Source organism: Notolepis coatsorum, assembly GCF_963971535.1.
Source record: "Notolepis coatsorum genome assembly, chromosome: 1".
In the NCBI taxonomy this organism is placed as follows: domain Eukaryota; kingdom Metazoa; phylum Chordata; class Actinopteri; order Aulopiformes; family Paralepididae; genus Notolepis; species Notolepis coatsorum.
This window is the reverse complement of record NC_140165.1, coordinates 39,422,341-39,448,229: the sequence shown is the minus strand read 5'-3', so window position 1 is coordinate 39,448,229 and position 25,889 is coordinate 39,422,341. Positions and strand designations below refer to the sequence as shown.

At 46.6% G+C, this 25,889-nt stretch overlaps 1 pseudogene across 1 annotated transcript in view; it reads right to left on the bottom strand.

Annotated features, from left to right (window-relative positions):
- LOC311241461 (gamma-aminobutyric acid receptor subunit beta-3-like) overlaps positions 1-25,889 on the bottom strand; it is a 114,768-nt pseudogene that overhangs the window by 29,975 nt on the left and 58,904 nt on the right. The window contains exon 3 of the transcript in view: positions 5,990-6,142. The product of the transcript in view is annotated as a gamma-aminobutyric acid receptor subunit beta-3-like (transcript). The remainder of the gene's footprint in view (positions 1-5,989; positions 6,143-25,889) is intronic.

The window sequence follows — 25,889 nt, the reverse complement described above, 5'->3', positions numbered from 1 at the left end:
TGAGTGAGTGAGTGAGTGAGTGAGTGAGTGAGTGAGTGAGTGAGCGAGTGAGTGTGTATAGATGCATAATGTGTGTTCTTGGCAGTTATTTAACAGTCATCAGTTGACATCTGAGTACTTAAAGTGTCAGTCGGTTAATCGTATCTTGCCATGTGTCCCGTTTCAGGACATTAAACTCTAACAGCCGACAACTGTTCCACATATCTACTGCTCCTGAGAGCGATGAGCATGAAGAGACCACCCCTCCACTGGCTACAATCTACACTGCCTATCATTAGATTTGTTTAGATAAAAAATAAATGTATTGTCATTATACAGCACAAGTACAGTAAAATGAAAATAAGTTTGGCATCCAACCAGAGTGCAAATGTAACAGTAAAGTGCAATAGTAGGTATTGCAGGTATGTACACTACAGACAGATATATACGGTAAGAATAAATATAGTTTTATGGGTTATATGCAGGTTGTATATCATGCAGGCGTCACCATATTGTGGCAATCTTTACAGCTCATTAACTGTAGACATCCAACGCAGCGTGAAATGGAAGGATGGACACTACAATAAAGTGAAACCTTGACATTTATTACTTCTGTAATTCTTTCTTCACCAGCCACTGAAAATATGGCGTTGAAAATATTTGCATTAGACACTAGAGTTTAATGAACGGCAGCTTGTTTTCATTTCCTGTTGAAATCGGTAGGAGTGGAGAAAGATGATCCATTTGTTTATTAACCAAGATTCTACCTTTCACGATTCTGCAAAGTTAACCCTCCAGTCAACCTTCGAAAAACTCCCATCTTTCTCCCTAGTGACGGAAACGGCGATAATTTCTGCGACTAGGGTGGAAGGTGTATAAAACACACTTAATAGTGATAACAAAAAATAAAATAAAAACATTGATTATTGTAATGTGACTCAAAGATGTGATACTGAATTGCGACAAAGGTGCCCTGAGGGTTAAATAATCAATTGCCTTAACCCTTTCACTACCACACTACATAATGTGAACCCTTTCACTACCACACTACCGACTGTTAACCCTTTCACTACCACACTACATATGGTTAGCGCTTTCACTACCACACTACAGGTTAACCCTTTCACTACCACACTACCGCAGTCCAGAGTGCCCCACAGCAATTAGTATAAAATGAACATAAAATAAAATCAGCACACAATTGACAGAATAAAAAACATAAGAATAGGTATAAAAGACAATACAAGTAGTGCAACATAAACATGCAGACATAATAATAGGCATGAAATTAGTACAATGTTGCTCGAAGGCATGTGGAGTTGGAGTTAATTTCATTGTAGCGCTAACGTTCTTCAGAGGAAGAGTCCGCTTTGAGCGTTTTCCAGGGTTAGCAGCTAACGCTAGGTAGCTTAGCCTAGTCATCATGGATAACTTGGTTAGCAGCTAACGTTAGCCCATTGCTTGCGTAAATTACAATTGCATGTCATTAAAGGTCCGCGCTGGTCTTGTGTCTTTAATGAATTGAGAGGACAGCTCTGCGCTAAAGCTAAAGTCTCATCAGCCACGACGTGACAACATATACTCGATGTTCACGATATACTAATTTACTACGTCTCATGTAGAACAAGCCGCGATACATCGAGTATACTCGATATATCGCCCAGCCCTACCCTGATGTAAACAAGACAAAAGTCTTTCTCTGGTCTGCATCCCCGGTTGTGTGTATTGAGCCGTACTGTATTGTACCCATTCTACAATCTGTTAATAAAGTTTTAAATCAATTCAATCAATCAATTCAACAAGTCAGCAGGAGGGGTACAACTCTGGCAGCTAAGGGGAAGTTATATTGTTCGTCAAACAGTGTCGAACTTGAGTGCTATACTTTAAGTGCATAGTAGTATAGACTTATTCGATTACTTAGTAGCAAAGTACATAACAGTAAAGGACAGTAAGAAGGTTAGTGTTTCTTTTTGTTTTATTGTTCTGTGTGATCAAATTATTATTAATGACATTTCCATGTGATCAATGATTTGGTGAAAGTTCTTCTTGAGCGATCAATAATTTGGTGTCTCGTTCTCAGCGACCAATATTTAGAAAGTCTGCATGCAAAAAAAAAAAAAAAAAAAAAAAAGCAGACGCGACAAGAGTGAACGTAAATACCCTGGTGAGAAATGTAGGGGAAACACAGAGGAAGTACCGCCGGTCACCAACAGGTGCCACGATCACACATCATCCACCAAGAGCCGGCTGCATTAAATCACTCTGTGAAAGAGATTTAAAACCTCTGCATGGGTGAGAACAGGGTTCCTGAATTAAATCAAGTCTGACAAATATCAAAGGTGTAATTACCAGGGACCTCACAATGTAATTCCATTCGCATCAGTAGGGCTGGAATCCATTAACAAACGATTATTGATGCATTGTGATTTCTGTTTCGATCTCGTTCACTCCGGCGTGGTTTTAATGATATTTCACGACCATCCACTGTGTGATACCTCTGAGTATTGTTGTTACACTTCATGCTTAAAAAAAATGCATTGCCTCATGTAGAATTTACTTCAGTTACTGTTAAAGAGTGTTTAAATATTAAAGGGGCTATGTACTGCTATTCCTAGCACTATTTGGGCAACTTTACACAATTCCTGTTAGTCTATTGAAGACATTTGTACGTTTTTTTTCCAAAAAATGCATTGTTTTATATTTCTAATCAAGTACTCAAAACCATCATTTTTCAGCCTCAAGAAATCAGGCTGTTATGGTCTGGCTCCGCCCATAAGCACTTTGAGTGACAGTCAGTCCACAGTCTGCACTGGTAGAGGGAGGGAGGGAGGAGGGGGAGAAGAGAGAGAGAGAGAGAGAGAGAGAGAGAGAGAGAGAGAGAGAGAGAGAGAGAGAGAGAGAGAGAGAGAGAGAGAGAGAGAGAGAGAGAGAGGGAGGGGGTGGGGGTGTGTGGCGCGCGGCCGGCAGGTACCCCCCCCCCCCCAAGTGCCCCCTCTCTCTCCATCTCTCTCTCCCTCTCTCTTCCTTTCTCTCCCTCCAGAGCGCACGGGCCCCACTCCGCCTCGCAGCTGAGGAAGTGGCTTCCTCCACTCGCTGTCTAGTCTAGGTAGAATGGGGGCGGGCATTAGCTCCAACCACAGAGCCAATCGCATCACCCAGCGGCCGTATGACGTATATCGGCCGTTCAAATCAAAATGGCCTGATTTACTGGAGGAGGAAAGGGGCTGAGCTGAAACAGAGCAATCCGCCAATATGGTATTTAGACACTAAAACACATTCATACGAACTCCTATTACTATAATACAATGCTAGAGACTGAAAAATGACATTTATAGTACATAGCCCATTTAACACTATCCAGGGGAAATGAAAACCCAGAAATTATAATCAAAACTCAACTTAAAAAAAATAGATGATTGAATTTCACGCATCAATGCAGAATCGGCAAAAGCCAGAGTTGTGACTATTACATGGAATTATCCCAACCCTACCAAATACTTACAATAGGTGGGGGAAAAAAGTAGATATACAAATAGATAACAGTTATGCTACAGAGCCTCATTTGATAAGATTTTGTTCCAGGGACTATTATGAGATTATGGATTCTGTTTGGTTAGATTTGCATAACATGTCATATCAATAGCGTTGATTAATAACCATTGTATGTCATTTTGCAATTGCTTTTAATCTGCTTTTGCTGTTTCCTGTTTTTACAAGATTTGATTGTGCTGATTACTTGTTTTTATCTTTGTGTTATTCTATCTCTTATAGTTGTGTACTCAACGTCACTGTAAATGAGGGAAACCTCAATGTCCCTCAAGTTTAAATAAAGGTTGAATGAATGAATTGAATGAATGAATGAATGAATGAATGAATGAATGAATGAATGAATGAATGAATGAATGAATGAATGAATGAATGAATGAATGAATGAATGAATGTCGTGCAGCTGTGAAGATACCATTGGGGAGAGAGTGAGACCTACGACGGAAAGTCGCCGCTCTCTTATTGTGCTGCGTTCAACGTTCCGACTGAACGGCAACGTCATGGCGATATCAAACCCTTCCGTCTCTTGGCTGGGGATTCCCCGGGCTGGGCTCCCACTCGGGGAAGCTCTGGCTTTGATCCATTAGATCTTACTTAAGACACGTCGGCAGCCAAAGGCATCGAGATCACACATGCTAACCGTCCGCCTTGGGGCTTTGGAGACACACTCAGGAGACAGGTTCCTGGGAGGAACGTCTCCATTAGAGTCTATGATGATTAGACCGTGCCATGTGTTCCAATGTATGAAGACTGGATCCCTTGTGTATCATCGGATCAGTTTGTATACTGCACCTTGTGTATACTGTTTAATTTTACTCTTACTCATCGTATACATTCAGATTCTTTAATTGCCTATATTTACTGTAATGTATAATATAACCGATAAGGCATACAGATCCTCATCTGCACCTTTGTTTACACTGTTTATAGTTCATATTTTTATATTCGGATCTAATTGTATTGCCTATATTTATGTCTTTCTTCTATTACCATGCCCATACGTGTACCATGCTGCTATGACGGTCACATTTTCCCAAGGGGATCAATAAAGGATTCTTAATGTTATCTTATCTTATCTTATCTTTTATTATCTTATCTTATCTTACAGCCCTTAACACTTTGAATGCCATCCACGAGTTTTCTCGTGTTTACCCCCCGCGGGTTGAATGCCCACTCACGAGAATATTTGTTTGTTTGTTATTTTTTTTTTTTTTTGCGATCTGAAATCATATTTCATCAACCGAGTCTACCGTTGGAAATTCAGCTACCTCAGGCGCTCAGATGTGGAAAAAAGCACCCCCTATCGTCTCCCAGGTGGTAATTCACCCTTTTGGATTGAACTCAATGAAAATGAATGAGAAAAAAAAACCTGCACTCCACATTTAACTTCTCACTCACACAGCCGGCGTCTACCAGCTTCATGCTGGACTCTCAGAGCAGCGGGGAATATGTGTTTTACAGTATACACGGTCGATCAATAAAAGGAGTGATTTTTTCAAATGGCGATCAGGAATTGGAATAATCCATTTGGATACCATCTGATCTCAGGTAAGGAATCTATGTTACCAGTCTAAGGATAATCAGACCCGTTTTCACGGATATATAAGCTTTTATGTGATTATGTGATATGGCTGTTTGACTATGCGCGCCGTCAGGAAATAGGAGAAGCGATTTTCAGCGCGCGCCACGAGCATGCATGCGTACACATATACTATCGATAATCTAGCGTTTGTTTGAAAACGATTCATAAATAGGCCGAACAATGACAACGTTCTAGAATATTCCAGTAAAAGGCGATTATCATGGAAACCTCTTTTTTCTCCGTGAAAACGAGGGGTTTTCTAAATGCTATGAAACGGAAATGAACCGATAAAAAAACAATCTGCTTCGACAATGTTGACTGGAAATAGGTAATTGATAATGCGACAGGCAGATTAGACACATAATTTAATTTAAAACATAGATTAGGCGATATTAACGTTAACATTGGAGTGGATGTGGGCATTCAAGGGGGTAAAAAGGAAAACACGGCCGGCTCTGAAAGTGTTAAATGTGGTCCTACGTATGTAGCTCAATAGGTAAAGTGTGGCACTAACACTGCTGGTGTTGATTGCCACGGGGCCACCCATGCTAAATTAGGCACTTTAGATAAACAAATGGCATACTGTTATGTCATCATGGCTCTTGCCTGAGAAAGATAGTAAGAAAGAGCATTAGATAATTCTGCCTCTGTTTGGAGAGATCAATAGTTATCTGGTAAAATTGTAAATGCATTTGCTTTTTTTAAGTGCCTGAAACCGCCGTGTTTGTTTACTCTGTGTAAAGTGTAAAGCGTCATTTATTTATTTACGTGTTAAATGTGTATAGTGTCTCAAAACTCTTTTTACTATGTATTTATTTACATTCTCGGTCCTCATTTGTCAGTCTGCGACGCGTCTCTACTCCACTCTGAAGGACGTCTTACCTAAAGCCACCCTGGCGGCGGAGGCGTCGTAGTTGATCCAGAAGGAGACCCAGGATAGGATGGTGATCAGGATGGACGGCATGTAGGTCTGGAGGATAAAGTAGCCGATGTTCCTCTTCAGCTTGAAGCTGAGGGACAGCCGAGGGTAGGCACCTGCGGAGTGACCGGACAGAACCACAGGTCAGGGAAGATAGGATCCGAAGGACACGTGGCAAGATACGATTAACCGACTGACATTTTAAGTACTCAGATGTCAACTGATGACTGTTAAATAAAGAATAATAAAGAACACACATTATGCATCTATACACACTCGCTCGCTCACTCACTCACTCACTCACTCACTCACTCACTCACTCACTCACTCACTCACTCACTCACTCACTCACTCACTCACTCACTCACTCACTCACTCACTCACTCACTCACTCACTCACTCACTCATTCACCTCACCCTGATCTATTTGGTTGCAACACCAATATCTTCTCCTACTCCCCCCCCACCATCCTCCTCCTCCTCCTCCTTCTCCACCTCCACACACATTGGAGGGTTTGGGTATTGTCGAGGAGAATAAAGGAATTCTGGGGACACTTCGCTAAGAGGAGACACAGGGTTTTGCAGTCTGTGTGAGTTCTGTGAGGAGAAAAGAACTTTCCCAGGGACAGTCGTAGCGGCCTCGTCGTATCAGAAAGGAGCATTTTGGTTTAGGTAGAAGGACGAATATTCAGCCCTGCACTTTTCCACTGGGATCGTGCTATTTCCCTTCAGAGAATGGAAAAAGAGGATGTATACATAAATTACACATATTATACAGGTACAGAGATACCTGTACAGGATGAGACAGAACCACAGATCAGAAAGATATTTGTAGAAGTAGCACCCCTACTGCTTTTATCAAGGAAAATGTTCCTTTATTAATCCCCTTGGAAATCCCCTGGGAAATCGTGAACATTCATTCATTCAATCTTTATTTATACTCGATAATACACTGAGTAATTAAACTCATTTACAGTGCCGTCGAGATGTTACATACACAAGTGTCACAGTAGTGAGTCGCAGGTAGCTACCGTCGTAGGGCACTGCACCAGAGTCCGCACAGTGAGTTATTATTGAGAGTCAGATAGTCCTAACAGTTCACGATGGGGTTAGGTAGAATGCAATAATACAGAAAGGGAAAGAATGGAGGAGGCAGAGGCGAGGAGTGAAGCTTGAAGAAGGGTGTTTACTGTAGAATCCAGTGCAATACAGGGAAAATACAGAAACTAAATAACAAACTTCACAATACAAAACAACAAACACTAAGACTTACTAGAGGGAGAACGGTGCGACACAACGTGGATAGGAACAGGGGGTAACTGGAGGAATGTCGCCACACAGAAGGGAGGACAGACAGAACCCTATATACCCCAACTAATTAACAATTAAGAACACCTGGCCAACAGAGAATCACAACAACACCTAGACAATAAGCAAAGCACAACTAAACACAACTAAACACAAAAGCAACTCCTAACAACCCAAAACAGTGTATGACATCACACCAGGGAAGGGAAAGACAATGACAGTACACACCATGACACCACATTAATCAAACTATTAATTATAGTTAACACAGTAGTCAGGATGTCCAGTGTACTGGAGCGCACCGATTGTTTGTCACCACTAGAGGGTGGTAGGGCGCCAATGTCAGGCCGAGGGCCAATGTCAGATAGAGGGCATTGCCCAAAGTTAGGTGGAGGGTACTGCCCAGTGTTACCATCCTGCCCAGTCCAGCCAGGACCGGGCCTAGGATCCTGACAGTACCCCCCCCTCAACGGGTGGCTTCCAGACACCCGAAAACAACGTCCATAAGCAGGTGAGGGAGGAAGCCGGAACCCCGGAGAGGACCCAGGGAGAGGACCCGAAGACGAGGGACCAGGAGGCTGAACAAAAAACCCAGGAGGGGCATAGCAGCCAGGGGGGTAGAAAACGGGCGCAGATGCCCGGAGAGGGGGGGTGGGGATGGGAACAGAGGCCCGGGGAGGAGGACTGGACCTGGAAACAGAGGTCCGACGAGGGGGGGTGGGGATGGGCACCGAGACCCGGGGAGGGGGGCAGAACCTGAGAACCGAGGCCCGACGAGGAGAGCTGGACCTGGGAAGTGAGGCCCGACGAGGGGGGGTGGGTACAGGTGTAGAAGCCCGGGAAGGGGAGCTGGACCCTGGAGCCGGATCCCGGACGAGAGGCCCTCCAGCCGCCGGACTAGGGACCGGTTCAGGAGAGCCGGAATGGAGGTGCGGCGGCGACGACCCCCGGAGCAGGATCCCACGCAGGCCCCGGCGAAGACCACGGCGAAGACCCCGGCGGAGACCACGGCGAGGACCAGGACGCCGATCACGGCGCAGAGCTGGACCAGACGGGGAGCCAGGATCCGTCGAAGAGCCGGGAGCCGGCACGGCAGCCGGACCAGGTGGAGAGGCCGGGCAGGGCGTGGAGACCGGATCGGTCCCGGCGGCGAGGCGTGGTGTAGGATCCGGGGATGAGGAGCCAGGACCCAGAGCTGAGGCTGGACTGGGCGTGGAAGCTGGACCAGCTGTGGAGGCCTTACTAGCCATACTAGCCTCGGGGGCTAGGCTAACTGTGGGCCCTGGACTCACTGTGGGAACTGTGCTAGCTGAAAATGCCTGGCTAGCTTGGGACATCTGGTCCGTCTCAGGTACTAGGCTCACCCTGAACCTGGAGCCTAGTCTGGCAGTGGAGACTGTGCTAGCTGGAGACATCTGGTCTGTCTCCGCTACCAGGCTCACCCTGAACCTGGAGCCTAGGTTGGCAGTGGGCGTCTGGTTAGCTACTGTAGCGGGGCTAACAGGCGGGGTTGTGCTAACTGGGGACGGCCGGTTAGCTATTGGGACGGGGCTAACGGGCGGATCTATGTTAGCTGGGGATGCCTGGCTAGCTTGGGACATCTGGTCCGTCTCCGGTACTAGGCTCACCCTGAACCTGGAGCCTAGTCTGGCAGTGGAGACTGTGCTAGCTTGAAACGGCCGGTTAGCTATTGACACGGAGCTAACGGGCGGAGCTAGGTTAGCTGGGAGTGGCTGGTTAGCTCTTGACACTAAGCTAACCGGCGGAGCTATGTTAGCTGTGGACGTCTGGTTAGCTACTGTAGCGGGGCTAACAGGCGGGGCTGTGCTAACTGGGGACGGCCGGTTAGCTATTGGGACGGGGCTAACGGGCGGATCTATGTTAGCTGGGGATGCCTGGCTAGCTTGGGACATCTGGTCCGTCTCCGGTACTAGGCTCACCCTGAACCTGGAGCCTAGTCTGGCAGTGGAGACTGTGCTAGCTTGAAACGGCCGGTTAGCTATTGACACGGAGCTAACGGGCGGAGCTAGGTTAGCTGGGAGTGGCTGGTTAGCTCTTGACACTAAGCTAACCGGCGGAGCTATGTTAGCTGTGGACGTCTGGTTAGCTGTATGAGCGGAGCTAACGGGTAGAGCTGTACCAACTGGGGACGTCTGGCCATCTATAGTGGCGGAGCTAACAGGAGGAGCTGTGCTAACGGGGGACAGCCGGTCAGCAATTGGCACTAAGCTAATGGGCGGAGCTAGGTTAGCTGTGGACGTCCGACCGGCGATGGACATCCGAGCAACCTCAGCGGCTGTGGGAGGATCTAGGCTGACCGTAAGCCTGAGAACAGTCGGCAGGCTAGCTACACTAGCCTTCGGCTTATGCTTCTCCATGAGGACAGCAACATGTTCAGCCATCTCCCACATCGCCGTCTGCAGTGTCGGGATCTCAGTGGCGACCTGGTCGATCTTCCGGAGTAGGAACCCCCATTTGGCCAGTGAGTAACTCTTCATGTCACCGGCCATCAGGGCCAGGACAACGGTGATGGTATCGCTTGCCTTTCCTGCTGCATTCGTTAATGTTTGTGGCGACATTCTGTCACGATGGGGTTAGGTAGAATGCAATAATACAGAAAGGGAAAGAATGGAGGAGGCAGAGGCGAGGAGTGAAGCTTGAAGAAGGGTGTTTACTGTAGAATCCAGTGCAATACAGGGAAAATACAGAAACTAAATAACAAACTTCACAATACAAAACAACAAACACTAAGACTTACTAGAGGGAGAACGGTGCGACACAACGTGGATAGGAACAGGGGGTAACTGGAGGAATGTCGCCACACAGAAGGGAGGACAGACAGAACCCTATATACCCCAACTAATTAACAATTAAGAACACCTGGCCAACAGAGAATCACAACAACACCTAGACAATAAGCAAAGCACAACTAAACACAACTAAACACAAAAGCAACTCCTAACAACCCAAAACAGTGTATGACATCACACCAGGGAAGGGAAAGACAATGACAGTACACACCATGACACCACATTAATCAAACTATTAATTATAGTTAACACAGTAGTCAGGATGTCCAGTGTACTGGAGCGCACCGATTGTTTGTCACCACTAGAGGGTGGTAGGGCGCCAATGTCAGGCCGAGGGCCAATGTCAGATAGAGGGCATTGCCCAAAGTTAGGTGGAGGGTACTGCCCAGTGTTACCATCCTGCCCAGTCCAGCCAGGACCGGGCCTAGGATCCTGACAGTTCACCAGCCGTTAGCTCTCCAGCCATTGGCCAGCAGTCCGTGCCCACGGCTGTGGAGCCTGATGGCTACTGGCACGAACGACTGGTCGAGGTGGTCTGCGGTGTGTAGTGGGGGATAAGTCTGTGGCTAAACTATTATCTTCCCTTATCGACAATTGTCTCCCCCCCGCCCCCGATGAAAGGTGTACTTTTTAAACTTTCATTTATTCTCAATCTATTGCTCATGATACACAGCTGCAGGAAAAGCGCTGACAGTCTCTAGAACAGGGGTGGCCAACCCACGGCTCGCGAGCCACATGCGGCTCTTTGCCCGTCAATGTGTGGCTCTTCCATCAATAAAAAATATATATATATAATAATTTTTTTTTAACTTTTTTATGTCACTCATTCCATACGGACGTAGAATGAACATTTACAATTTTTTTTTAAATGGTCCATTTGCATGTTCTTGGTATCTGAATCTAGGGACATATATGGATCAGTGTCAGAAATAGTGTGTCAGTTACTAGGCTTGAGTAAATTGTAATGAACCAAAGGAGAATATTAATTCTATTAAAAAAATTTATCTTTGACTGTGAATAACACCATGCAAAAATTTACCAGACCTGAAAAATCTAAGCAAATGAATAAAGGGAAGATGATTAAACAGAAGGTTTTGTAGATACAGTACTAAATTCTGCCATCTTTTTTATAATGTAAATTTCTCCACCATTTTTCATCGTATTCAACGTATTTTGCAAGACGTTCACAGAAAGGTAGAGAAACTAACTGCATTCTGTTTTATGGCAATAACGTTCAGGTTTGTGAGAGATAATCCCAAAAAATAAGAGAAATAAAAAAGTAAATCCAGAAGTCAGATGATTGACAGGGGCTGGTGTGAGCTGGGTAGGGTAGTTTTTCGAAATTCGAAAGCCCTGAGTCTCTTCCTTCAAAAGACTACACTCACTTTTGGCTGTGCCACTTCCTCCTGTCAATATGCGCCGGTTTCCGACTCAATGCCCTGAGATTTCTATAATCTTATATTTCACTAATAACAGTTAAAATCATTGGTAAACAAACGTAATGCTGAAAATATACACTTTTACTGTATATCTCGGGCTTAAGATGTGAGGCCCAAATTAAAAAGACATTAGCAACTTCAGAGGCCAGAGGGTGGGACATATAAACATATTTACTATCAAATAGCATTGTGAGGCTGAACAACAGGACCAATTGACTATGTGCTTAATTTTTTTTAAATAAACATTCTTTTTTTAAATGGCTAAAAGTGATTTTGTAATTTTGCAACGGTGGGTCTCACAGGGTACTTTTAACCCTGTGAGGCCCAAATAAGAAAGACATTAGCAACTTCAGAGGCCAGAGGGTGAGACCTATAAACACATGAAGGGTGCTGTGACTGAAAAAAAAGGTTGAAAAACGCTCTAGAAGATAAATATCACCTCATTAGTCGTGTTAGTTCTATTAGGTTCTCATCAAACCATCCCAAGTCCTTAGATTGATATATATATGGACCAGCTGACAGATTCAAGCGACAAAGTTGTATTTCTCAGACGGTGTCTTTATTGTCGAACACAAGAACACAGAACTCCGACCAGCCCTTCCACGGGGCTAAGTCTCCCAGAATGAAGACACATGACATATTTATACCCTCATGGATGAAGAAGAGAAGGGGAGGGGTGTGTGTGTGTGTGTCTGCATGTGCGTGTGTACAGTATGTATGTGTGTGTGTGCTTGTGTCAGAAGAAGGGGGCTAGGGGTTAGAGGAGGGAGGGGTGTTTAGCTGAGATCATGTCAGCAGGTGGCCCAGGGCAGGGTGGCAGAAAGGCCAGGGAGGGGAGAGGAGAGGGATGTTTAGGAGACACACAGAGAGAGAGGGGAGACAGAGAGAGGAGGGGAAAGGAGAGACACATGAGACACATGGTATCATGTGAGCTATAGCATGTGAGCTGTCGTCATGCTGATCAGGACAAGAGCTAATTGAGAAAGTGGCTCCATTGACCGGCCTGTGACCAGGCACTGTGTGTGTGTCTGTGTGATGTACAGAGAGCCACAGAGACGAGCATGTGAGCTATAGCATGCTGATCAGGAGGGGCACTGGACCCTACAGCCTGAGGGCCCGGGGGAGACAATCATGCTATCATCAGAGGAGAGCTTCAAATATTAATGAAATATCCTATAATTCCCCCTTTTGACATTAAATCAATGTCAACACAATAGTTCATTAATGGATCTGTACCTGCCGATTATCATCCATTACATGCATCACACCTAAACCAGGGGGATAAACAATGATCAGAGAGGAGAGAGAGAGAGATAAAGAGGGAGGGGGGAGCGGGAGAGAGAGAGAAAAAAGAGAGAGACACACAGAGAGACCCCCTTACTCAGGTACACCTAACCCATAGGATACAACCCCCCCTCTATTACAGTGCACCCCAGGTCCCGTCTTCTAGGGCGTGGGTCTCCTTCCTGAGCTGGTTCCCGTTCCAGGGCGCGGTCCTATAGGCAAAAGTGTCTCCTCTGGTCTGCTGCCTCAGTGTCTCTGGGCTGTCCTCTCCACCTCTCCGCCGGCCCACCGTCTCCTCAGCTCTGCCTCAGTGCTCTCCCACTGCCGCCGTCTCCTCCCTCTCGTCGTAGATGATCTGCGGTGCCTGGCTGCGGTGCTTGGCCTCGCTGGGAGGAGGGGACATGGGGCAGCGTTCTGGCCCCTGCTGCTTAGCTGCCTCCTCCTCCAGTCTGCCTCTCTTCATCTCCGGCCCGTCCTCCGTCTCCTCCTGCCTGTCTCCTGGTCGAGGGTGGTCTGGTGGTCTCGTCACGGACGTCTGAGGGGCTGCTGCTGGCATCTCTCCCCTGATTCAGACGCGCTGCAGACAGCTGGTGTGAATGTCTGGATCTTCTGCACCTTTTCTTCTCTGTGTCTCCATTCCTCCTTTCCTCCTTCTGATGTCAGGAGTTCTCGTTCCGTCCTTGTCAGCTAGCCCAAAAACCAATCTCAGCAGCGCCTCCATCTGTTAGGTTCTCATCAAACCATCCCAAGTCCTTAGATTGATATATATATGGACCAGCTGACAGATTCAAGCGACAAAGTTGTATTTCTCAGACGGTGTCTTTATTGTCGAACACAAGAACACAGAACTCCGACCAGCCCTTCCACAGGGCTAAGTCTCACACATGACATATTTATACCCTCATGGATGAAGAAGAGAAGGGGAGGGGTGTGTGTGTGTGTGTGTGTGTCTGTATGTGCGTGTGTATGTATGCGTGTGTGTGCTTGTGTCAGAAGAAGGGGGCTAGGGGTAATGGGTTAGAGGAGGGAGGGGTGTTTAGCTGAGATCATGTCAGCAGGTGGCCCAGGGCAGGGTGCCAGGGAGGGGAGAGGAGAGGGATGTTTAGGAGACACAGAGAGAGAGAGGGGAGACAGAGAGAGGAGGGGAAAGGAGAGACACATGAGACACATGGTAGCATGTGAGCTATAGCATGTGAGCTGTCGTCATGCTGATCAGGACAAGAGCTAATTGAGAAAGTCGCTCCATTGACCGGCCTGTGACCAGGCACTGTGTGTGTGTCTGTGTGTGTGTGTGTGGGGGGGGGGGGGGGGGGCAAATGTACAGAGAGCCACAGAGATGAGCATGTGAGCTATAGCATGCTGATCAGGAGGGGCACTGGACCCTACAGCCTGAGGGCCCGGGGGAGACAATCATGCTATCATCAGAGGAGAGCTTCAAATATTAATGAAATATCCTATAGTTCCTCGTATATGCAAACATATTAGCTATGTGTGTTTTCTTCAGAGTGGTCGAGACGCCGGGTCACCCGCAGTGCAGTGTCCATAGAGCATTTCAGGGTTCACTGCCTTGCTCATGGGCACTTCGGCAGCGGGGCACCGTATATGGTAGATAATGTAGCACACAGTGGGAATACACGGTCTGATTCTGCCGGGGACGAAGACAACATTCTCTATTAGTCCTTCTCTAAACCTCAAGGCGGTCCCCCTCCAACCCTATCACGCTTAAGACGGTCTCAAAGAGAGAGAAAAACATCCAACAAGGCAGAAAAAGTGTTTAAAAGCGATGAAGCAAGAAAACAACGGCCATGACAAGAAAAAAAGATTTGTGGCTGTTGAAAAGCGACAACAAAAACAGGGCCTGGTGGTTTGAGAGGCAACGATACATAAATAAAACGAGTGGGTTCAGGAAGTAGCCTTGGGTGAACCCCAACTGGATGTGAGGAGTCGAACGAGAAGCACGATATGTTTTATTTTTTTATTTGGAGGAGCACGGAGGGACACCTCATGTTTTTGTTTCAGTTTCCATGACGACGGGCAACCGCATGGGCCGGATTTATCGCCATGGTAACAAGTATTCCCTCACACTCGGCCACGTAAGCACACAAACACGCACGCGGTCTCACTGGCATACCCACACACACACACACACACACACACACGCCGGCCGAGTAATGAGTAACGACAACCCAATTCCACATGCGCATTTCACGCTAAGACACATACGCACAGAGACAATGCTATTTCCATGATGATTTGACACAACATACAGGAGGATGAAAGACACACACACACACGTTCAGCTATGTACATAATATGTATTCATACAACGCTACTGTGGGTTCCTGCATATATTGGGCAGGGGAGGGGGGGGGGGGGCAACAGTGGATCGGGAGGTAGAGCTGTCGTCTGGTAATCCGGAGGCTCCCAGTTAGATTCTTGCTCCTCCCGGGCAGCGCGTCGAGGTGTCCTTGAGCAAGACACTTAACCCCTAACTGCTCCCGATGAGAAGGTTGGGACCTTGCATGGTTGCCTCCCCTGTCGGTGTATGAATGTGTGAGTGAACGGGTAAAATGTGAGGAACACACAGCTTTGGATAAAAGCTATATAGCACCATTTACCATTTATTGCAAGGATAATGGATTCACGAATTCACATAAAGATACCGTTGGGCTTTCAAGTTAGTAGTTTAGCCTCATAATCCTTCCCCCGTGATCTGGTACGAGGAGGACGCATTGTACAATTTGATTCTCGCGATCGTGTTATGAGAAAATGTTAGAGCATTGATCTCTCCCGATCGTGTGAGAAATACCGTTTTTAAGAAACCCTCTCACCAATTTTGCCATTCATTGTTTTGCGCCAATGATACTTTATATAACCCTGAGATCAACCGACACCTTTCAAAATTCATTGGTCAAAAGATACTGGCAGTGTTGAGGAAAATCGATGAGATTTCCCCTCCTCAGTTCCTCCAGGAGGGGGCTCCTCCCGGACAAAGACGGTACAAGTATAATTCCTTGTCGGGGGCCCGGGATGGAGGAAAAGGCCAACCTAGTGATATATCACGTTTCTCCGCAGACGTGACCGCTGCGGTCTAAACGTACGGCCGGTTCCTCTGCTGTTTATCTTCTTCTTCTATCGGAGGATGAGCGGAATTTCCGACAGAGCTCATATAGGATTTAAGTGTCTTTGCTCAAGGGAACAATGGCGGGACTGCTAGGGTGGAACATTCCTGCGTTAGAAAATAAACAAAAGACGTGTTGAAGTCGTGTCATCCTTAACCCTTCCACTACCACACTCTAAAGGGTTGACCCTTTCACTGCCACACTATACATGGTTAACCCTTTCACTACCACACTACAGAAGGTTAACATTTCACTACCACACTACAGACGGTTAACCCTTTCACTGCCTGTCACAATCACGGCGAGAGCCTCCATCTCTCTACCTGCTTCCACGCCCTTATATGGGCAGCTTCCGACGCCATCTTCTCCACGCTGTGACCTGGCAATTATCAGCCCAGCTGAGAGTCGTCAGCTCATCACCGGCCCGGATATCACCCCTGCGGATCCTGCTCCTGATCGTCGCAGTGTTATCCTATCTACCCTAGGTACGAGGACGTACAGATACAGCCTTAAATAGTCATGGAACAGCTGTTTGCCGGCCGTTTTGACGCCGTTTTGCATGGTTAATGTTAACAATGACCAGCGGGGGCGCTCTCATACAGCTGGTGACAACGTGCTGGATGAGCTCCGCCCTCGGCAAAGTGAGAGAGAGGCAGAGAGAGAGTGGACTAGGAAGTAAATATCGCGTCTCGTCTGTTGGCAGTGGATTTAGCTCTCAATCGGTAAGCTCTTAATATACATTACTATTGAAATGCATTTTTACTTAACTTTACAGCATTATTCAAACGTGATAGGAAGTTATGAGTCATCAGCCGTTTATATGCAGTACGTTTTTGCCTACAGATTATACAGTACATGGCAAATGGTGTAGCTGGCTCATATACAGTAGACTAACGTTACGTTACTTTCTCAGATAGCAATCTGTGTGTGTGTGTACTTATGTGTTGTACTAATTGTACAAATAATAGTGTTTACGTTCCATGTGTCCATATCCTGGCTGCCAAGAGGTGCGAGGAGCTGGAGAACACTGGAGAGCAGCATCAAGGACATATAAACTGTACATTGGAAGAGGTCTACAAATATACAGCACTGTTGGGGGGGGCTCTCTCGCATATAGTAATAATAGAGTATATACATTTGAGGGGGAATAAACTTTTTATGTTGAAACTTCTGAAACTTGTTGTGTGCCGTGTTGGGCAGGACTCCCTGGAAGAAGATATATTGTATCTCAATGGGACATTCCTGGATAAATAAAGGATATAAAATTGTTTGATACTTTTCTGGACTCTTTGTATCATAAACAGTACTGTATTTGCAAATCTGGTATGTCATTAAATGTATAGATGTAGCAGTACTGTCTATCTGTATGTCATATACTGTATGTTATGATGAATTGAAAATGGGGGACCCTGATGTAAACAAGATGAAAGTCTTTCTCTGGTCTGCATCCCCTTAACAATTGTGTGTATTGAGCTGTACTGTATTGTACCCATTCTTGTTTACATCAGGGCCCCCCATTTGTAATTCATAGTGACAACAGCATCTAAAACAATATTTATATGTATATTTATATATTGTAAGAGTATATTTATGAGACAGTATATTTATTTTGTACAAGAATGTGAAACTTCCTATCACGTTTGAATAATGCTGTAAAGTTAAGTAAAAATGCATTTCAATAGAGCTTACCGGCAGAGCTTGCGGCATTATGTACCCGTAAACCGCGATGATTCTCATTCGAAGCTTAGCTCACCTGGCAGCGCGGCAGTCCTGCGGCCCGTTGGTTTCAAGTTCAAATCCCATCAATTTTTTTTTTAACGTGTATTCTTTCGCCGGTTAAGGTTAGGCATGGTTAAGGTTAAGGTTAAGGTTAGGCATTGTTTCGGAGTTGGTTAAGGTTAGAAAGGTTAAGTTTAGGCGCTGTTAAGGAGCTGGTTAAGGTTAGCGTTTGTCTTAGAGAATGGCAATAGACAGCCTATTTCCGCACTGCCGCTCTCTCGCACTGCCGCGGTCACATGGTCACATTGTCACATTGGCACTCCTCCGCTGTTAAAAAGCAACACGCAGATGGCATAGGCGGACGCAGATCTGCGCAGGTTTTACTACGGCCTCGCCAATCGCGTTGCATGACGGTTAGAATGTTGACAGCGCCACTATATGGCCAAAATAATACATGGTTTTGAATTGATTGATTGATTGATTGAAAACTTTATTAACAGATTGCAGAATGGGTACAGTACAGTACAGCTCAATACATACAATTGTTAAGGGGATGCAGACCAGAGAAAGACTTTCGTCTTGTTTACATCAGGGTTTGTATCTGAATGCTGGTTCAGATACAAAACTCATTCTCCTTCTAAAACAGACTGGTTCTTTTTTTTTATCATTTTATTTTCAAGTCAAGTCAAGAGTTCAGAATTGTATTAAAACACACACACACACACTAATTACAAGATACAAGATACATGAGTTATTTACACGACCAAGTACGTCAAATGTATATACACTCTTTTTCTGGTCACTTTTTGTATCACAAAAAGTACTGTATTAAATGCATTCACTCAAACTGTATGGTAGCCTTTTCCTTGGATCCTCTGATCGTGGGTTCCGCAAACGTTCATTCACTCGATCACAAACTTTATCCCAGGGGATTACACTATAGCGTGCTTTAATTTTAGCAATCAACATCAATCTGAGGTTCTTAGGTAAAGCATGTTTCCAGCCAAAGGTGGCGCTGGACCAGAGTTGCCAGGGCGCGCACTTTCCCAGCGGCTATAGTTTGCGGCTGAGTCAGATGCAGGATGGCTCCTGCCGACTGGGCGAGCTGGTCATGTTGTACATCAGATAAGATAAGATAAGATATTCCTTTATTGATCCCCTTGGGGAAATTCAGGCATCATAGCAGCATGGGGGGGAGGGGGGGAGGGGTACAGGTAGTAAAACAACACAGTATACAGGTAGTAAAAGACAACACAGGCAGTGTAAACAATTTGATCAATATGGTCAATATAATTCACTATCTGACTAGCTGAGGAATATTCACATTATTCACAGTGTCACATGAGGTGCAGTATGCAAGAGGTAGTGTTATAATAATTTACTATCTACTGAGTATACATTAATCAAAGTACCAGGGTAGTCTACTTTGTCCCCCTTGGGTTCCTATAAGTCCCAGGTCAATGTCTGGTAGCAGTCGCTGTCGCTGCCCCCTGTTGTGGGGCCTGGGGGCTGCTAGTCGCTGCCCACTGTTGTGGAGCCTGATGGCCGCTGGTATGAAGGACTGTCCGAGGCGGTTAGTTGAGTGTCGGGGGGGGATGAGTCTGTGGCTGAACGAGCTTCTCATCTTGACTAGCTCGTCGTAGAGGGGGTGGTAGGGGTTCTCCATGATGGCATCCAGCTTCCTTATCATCCCCCTCTCTACCATCACATCAAGTCTAGGTAGCTCGACTCCCACCACGGAGCTAGCCTTCCTCACCAGCTTGTTGAGCTTGTTGGTGTCCCTTGAGTTGATGTAGCCTCCCCAGCATGCCACAGCATAGAAGAGGATGCTGGCCACAACAGACTGGTAAAAAGACTGCAGCAGTTTGTTGCACACATTGAAGGACCTGAGTCTCCTCAGGAAGAACAGCCTGCTCTGTCCCTTCCTGTAGAGGGCCTCTGTGTTGTCCGACCAGTCCAGTTTATTGTTCAGGTGTACCCCAAGGAACTTGTATGAGTCCACCATCTCCACATCCACCCCTCGGATGGAGATGGGAATCGGGGGGGGCCTCTTCTTGCCCCTCCGGAAGTCCACCACCAGCTCCTTGGTCTTACTGGTGTTGAGTTGGAGGTGGTTGCTGTCGCTCCACCCCACGAAGCTCTCCACCAGGGCTCTGTACTCCTCCTCATCATCGTCGGTGATGTAGCTTACGATGGAGGAGTCGTCTGAGAACTTCTGCAGGTGGCACCCGCTGGAGTTGCGGCAGAAGTCTGAGGTGTAGAGGGTGAAGAGGAAGGGTGACAGCACAGTTCCCTGGGGGGCGCCGGTGTTGCTCACCAGTACGTCAGACTGACTGTCCTTTAGTCTGATGTACTGTGGCCTCTCAGTGAGGTAGTCCTTGATCCAGGCCACCAAGCCGTGCTCCAGCTGCATCGCAGAGAGCTTCTCCGCTAGCAGTGACGGCTGGATGGTGTTGAAGGCGCTGGAGAAATCAAAGAACATGATCCTCACTGAGCTGCGCGGCTTCTCCAGGTGCGTGTACGCTCTGTGGAGCATGTAGATGATGGCATCCTCCACCCCGATGTTTGCCTGGTATGCAAACTGCAGGGGGTCGAGGAAGTCACGCACCAGGGGCTTGAGGTGTTGCAGGACCAGTCTCTCAAACGTCTTCATGACGTGTGACGTCAGAGCGACTGGCCTGTAGTCGTTGGGGGTGCTGGGACGTCCCTTCTTGGGCACCGGGACAATGCAGGAGGTCTTCCAGAGCTGGGGCACCCTCTCCAGCCTCAGGGAGAGGTTGAAAAGATGCTGGAGCGGTGCTGCCAGCTGCTCTGCACATACCTTGAGCACCCTGGGATTGGTGTTGTCCGGTCCTCTGGCCTTGTTTACATTAATTTTGGAGAGCTGCCTACTGACCTGACTGGTTGTGATCGTCAGGGTTGGGGGTGGTGGGCAGTCTGCTGGTGTTGGGGGTGGGGTGCCGTTGCTGATGGGTGTGGGGGGGTGGGGGGTGGGGGGGCTGCTTTGTAGGTGTGATCTGGTGCTGGTGTCGATGGGTGGGGGGAGGGGTGTGGGGAGGCCACTCTGGTCAAAGCGGTTGAAAAACGAGTTGAACTCGTTTGCACGCTCTGGAGGGCCCTCCACAGCTGTGCCCTGCTGTTTGAAACCAGTGATCTTCCTGACCCCCGCCCACACCTCCCTGGTGTTGTTGGCCTGTAGTCTGCCCTCCAGCCTGTCCTTGTAGCTGACCTTGGCTGCCCTTAGCTCTTTTTTGAGCTCCCTTTGGACAGCCCTGGCCTGCTCAGTGTCCCCTGCCATGAAGGCCCTCTTTTTCCTGTTTAGCAGGTGTTTAATGTCCTTGCTAATCCAGGGTTTATTGTTTGAGAAGCAGCGTACCCTCTTTGTGGGTACGATGCTCTCCTCACAGAACCTGATGTAGTCTGTGATGCAGTGGGATAGTCCATCAATGTCATCACCGTAAGCCCTCTCAAACATATCCCAGTCTGTCGACCTGAAACACTCCTGTAGCTCCTCCTCGACGTCGTCAGACCACTGTGGGACAGACATGGTGGTCGGAGGCTGTCTCTTAATGAGAGGCGTGTATGTGGATACAAGCCTCACAAGGTTGTGGTCTGACTGGCCGAGGGGGGGCAGGGAAGTCGCACTGAAAGCCTCCTTCACGTTAGCATACAGGAGGTCCAGAGTTTTGTCTCCCCTGGTTTTGCAGGTGACATACTGGGTGAAGTTTGTCAGGGTCTTGTTCAGTCTGACATGGTTGAAGTCCCCATTGATAAAAATAAATGCATCCGGGTGTTTTGTCTGAAGCGCCGCGACGGTGGAGTGTATGACGTCACTCGCCTGCGCCGCCGCCGCGCTGGGAGGGATGTAAACAGTGAGAGCCAGGACGTGTGTTATTTCTCGCGGTAAATAGTATGGCCGCAGACTCAGTGCCAATAGTTCAATGTCGGGGGAACAGATACGTTCCTTAATGGTGATGTGCCCCGGGTGGCACCATTTGGAGTTCACAAAGACAACAAGCCCTCCGCCTCTCCGCTTGCCGCTCTGTTTACTCCGGTCGGCGCGCACCACCGTGAAACCCTCCTGTTCTATTGCACTGTCCGGGATGTTCTCGTTCAGCCAGGATTCGGTGAAGCACAGTAGGCTTGCCTCCTTGTACTCACGCTGGTTGATCATCAGGGCTGAGAGCTCGTCGGTCTTGTTGACCAGCGATCGCACGTTCCCCATGACGACAGCGGGCAGGTAAGGCTTGAATCTCCTGCTGTCCTCTCTCCTGTCCTTCACGCTCGTGCCAGCTCGATTTCCCCGTCTGCGAATCCTTATTTCGGCTGGTAGATTCCTCGGTGGTTCTGCAACTCTGTTTCGAAAGCAGAGGAGAGCCTCCCTCGGGTAAACCAGCCCGCCGTTGTTGTTGTTGTTGTTGTTGTCCTCCTGCCGCGGGTAAACCAGCCCGCCGCCGGTGTTGTTGTCCATTGTTCAGAGCTGTGCTCGACCGAACTTTCCTAACTCAGCTAACTTCACAGAAGTTGTTACAAATCAGTCAGCTCCGTGCCGCCCGTCAATATCCCGGACATGAATCTTGCCAGCTGCACGATGTTAGACGCGGCAGCTAGAGATTGTGTTCCGGTGATAAATGACTGGTCGCCCAACAGTGGATGATTCCCCGGAAGCAGAGGAACCAGAGCCGGAACCAGGCCATCGCACAGGCGACGGCCCCGGTGCACCAGCTCCTTGGAGAGGCAAACTACCCATCGGACGCCTACCGGGCGTGGCTGCCGACCACGAGAGAGGTCTCAGCCCCGCTCCAAGACCCACGACGAACCACTGGTGAAGAGTAGCGTTGCGAGCGCGACTCTCCGAAGTAGACATTATGACTTCGTTTTTTTCTATCGAAATATATGAGAGAAGAAAAAAACAAGCAACAATGTAAACACGTCTCTACTTTCTTCAGCTAACAACCTCGTCAAGTGTGGGATCTACCGAAGGCACTTCCTTGTGGTGAAAGTGAAGAAGGAGGCGAGTAGGTGACCACACACCTGCTTATGAAGGTAAGCGGATGGGGGTGTGGCCAGACGAATGTTGGGATGTAAAGGTACATGGTGGAATTTTTTATTCAGTGCACGTGCACGAAGTGAAGTACAGTGCAGATGATGCTGAGCGTCGCCATAATTCATAGAACTTGGTTATATACATAACCTTACGTTAATAGGGGGCCCCTCTCAATTGACTACACAGTGTAGGTGCTGGTTAAAACAAGGGAAAATATAATTGTTTAAGACAAAACAATAGTCGCAATAATCTATTAGATTTGTTTTAGAATTGAATGACTATTTTAAAATCAGAGAATCTATGCCAATCCCTAATGGACACACTGGCTAAAATAGCCAAAATGGAAAGAATGGTATAATATACAGAAACAAAGGCTCTATGGTCAAATATAACACCATACGGTCACCCTCCTCAGAATCTATTACTTGAACACTACACTGAACTGCTCATCGTGACAGTGGGAAGTATAGAGGACCAGGAAGGTTCTTAACACACATAATGCTCAGCTGACCATTTCAACACCTGACCATTATGGGGTAGCAGTGGCTCTAGAGGTAGAGCTAGGTCGTCTAGTAATCTGTTCGATCCCGGCTCCTCCTGACCTCATGTCGAAGTGCCCTTGAGGAAGACACTTAACCCCTAACTGCCCCCTGACAGGCTGGTTGCCACCTTGCATGGCTGCCTTTGCTGTGGATGGTTGAATGTGAGACTCATTAAAATGCACTATATAAATGCAGTCCACTTACCATCGTCCTCTCTCCCCCTCATTATGCTATTAACAGTCACATCAAAAACATATTTAAGAAGTATTTCATCCCACATGCCATTCCTCTGATGAATTATTATTTTTTTTGAACAATGGTACTGGTTAGGTACCTGAAGCTCTGTCTGTGTTTGTGTTGTTGTTGTTTTTCTTTTGTCTATATATTGGGCTGTTTTGGGCCAATGTCTTTTGTGCCTGTGTGGTGTTTGTACTGTGTTGTCTTGTTGATTGCAACCATGGTGAAGCCATGCTAGCTATCAAAAATGTGTTTGTTTGTGCAAATATAACTATGTAACAATTTTTTTTCTCTTCATAATTTATTTACCTGTTTGTGTGTGCGTCTATGTGTGTGTGTGTGTGTCTGTGTGTGCAGAGATACAGGGTCTAGTACGTGTGTGTGTGTGTGTGTGTGTGTGTGTGTGTGTGTGTGTGTGTGTGTGTGTGTGTGTGTGTGTGTGTGTGTGTGTGTGTGTGTGTGTGTGTGTGTGTGTGTGTGTGTGTGTGTGTGTGTGTGTGTGTGTGGGGGGGGGGTTTGTGTGTACAGGAGTGTGTGGTATCAGGAGGGAGGGTAGAACCATATGGATCATATTGTGCTAATTGATTTAATCTGTACCTAAAAATGTAAACTCATAATAAAAAAATATATAAAAAAATAAATGACACGTCGGCTCAAAATCGTGTTGCTATTTTTCAACACACCCTCCTGTGTTTAGTTAGGAGCAACAGGTCTTGTGTTTATTCAACACGTCTCTTTAAGAGTTAAGGCAAAAGCTGGAAGAACAAAAGGAGTGAAACAACACAGACAAGAAGAAGAAGAAGAAGAAGAAGAAGAAGAAGAAGAAGAAGAAGAAGAAGAAGAAGAAGAAGAAGAAGAAGAAGAAGAAGAAGAAGAAGAAGAAGAAGAAGAAGAAGAAGAAGAAGAAGAAGAAGAAGAAGAAGAAGAAGAAGAAGAAGAAGAAGAAGAAGAAGAAGAAGAAGAAGAAGAAGAAGAAGAAGAAGAAAAAAAAAAAACTTTCTTTGTGAGTATTCTATACCAAGGAAACTATAAAAGAAGGAAGGGTCATCACGTCACTGTGTAGCGTGTGAACGCACATTGGTGCCAAGTGTGGACACGTTCAGTTCGGCCAACATTGAGTTGAATGGGATCAGCCGTCTCCTCGTTTATGACCATGTCATTTAAACAGGTTATTACCTCGGACATCAGAATCATGGCGATTTGTTGCATTGTTAACTAACGTTTGATATATCGGTTGATGTATTATTTCCTCAGATAGCTTGTATCGTTTTTGTATCTCCCATAGACTTCAATAGAACTGCCACCAAAGTCTGGCACCATGTAGAGCATAGAACGCTGGTGTTCTGATGCAATGACCCATCCTTCTTTCTTCCTTCTATAGTTGCCTTGTTCTGATACAGTGATTATAACAGTGACGGCGAAATAATTGAAAGAGAGAAACACAGAATACTTGGGCAGACAGACACCAAACCAGACTGAACCAAAAGTAGTCCCAATTACCACAGCGTCGTCTAGTTTAGCTTTTTTATGAACCGAGAAAAAGACAGAGGGACACCGAGGAGACAAAGTCGGTCAGCTCGCGACTTCAGTATGTGGGACTGAATAATTGGAAAGAGAGAGGAACACAGAATACTTGGCACCATTAACTAGACACCAGCCAGAACACAGAAGCTGTCCTCATTCCCATGACGTTATGTAGTTTAGCCTTTTTGTTATGAAGAGAAAAAACCTGAGAGGACAAGCAGGAGAAACAGCTTGACCACCCCTAGATCTCAATCAATCGTCCCGCTCAATCCCTGTCTCCTGAGCCGTTCAGCCATTGTGTAGTGTGATGTGTGCCTGGTGCCAGTGTATGGCAGCCATTGAGCCTGCATATCCCAAGGTCGGGTGCTACCAGTGGTGGTGAAGGAGGCCATTTCCACCCTACATTGTGGCCAGTGGCGTCGTTAGCCCTGGGCTTCCGGGGCTTTAGCCCGGATTGTTTTTCTCCTAGCCCCGGATCTAAAATTTTTTTATTTTTTTTATTTTTTTTTGATGGCAGCATCTCCATTGTCTGTGCTGAATGTTTGTTAGTGTTTGGTATTTTTCTTTGGTTTTTAGTACTTTTAAACATCGATTTTTAGCAAGTAGTAGTTTTCATTTGATCCTATATAATTTTTTCATTCACCGATTTGTGGAAATTTTTTTTTAGTGTCTTGAAAGGCACATTATAAATAAAATGCATTATTATTATTATTATCATCCAGGAGGGAAAATACACTTTGGATAGTAGGGACTGCATCTCTGCCTGTCCTGGCCAGGAAACACTGTGATCTCCTCTGGCAGTAGTTGGATATTGTAATGTGTGGCGAGGGG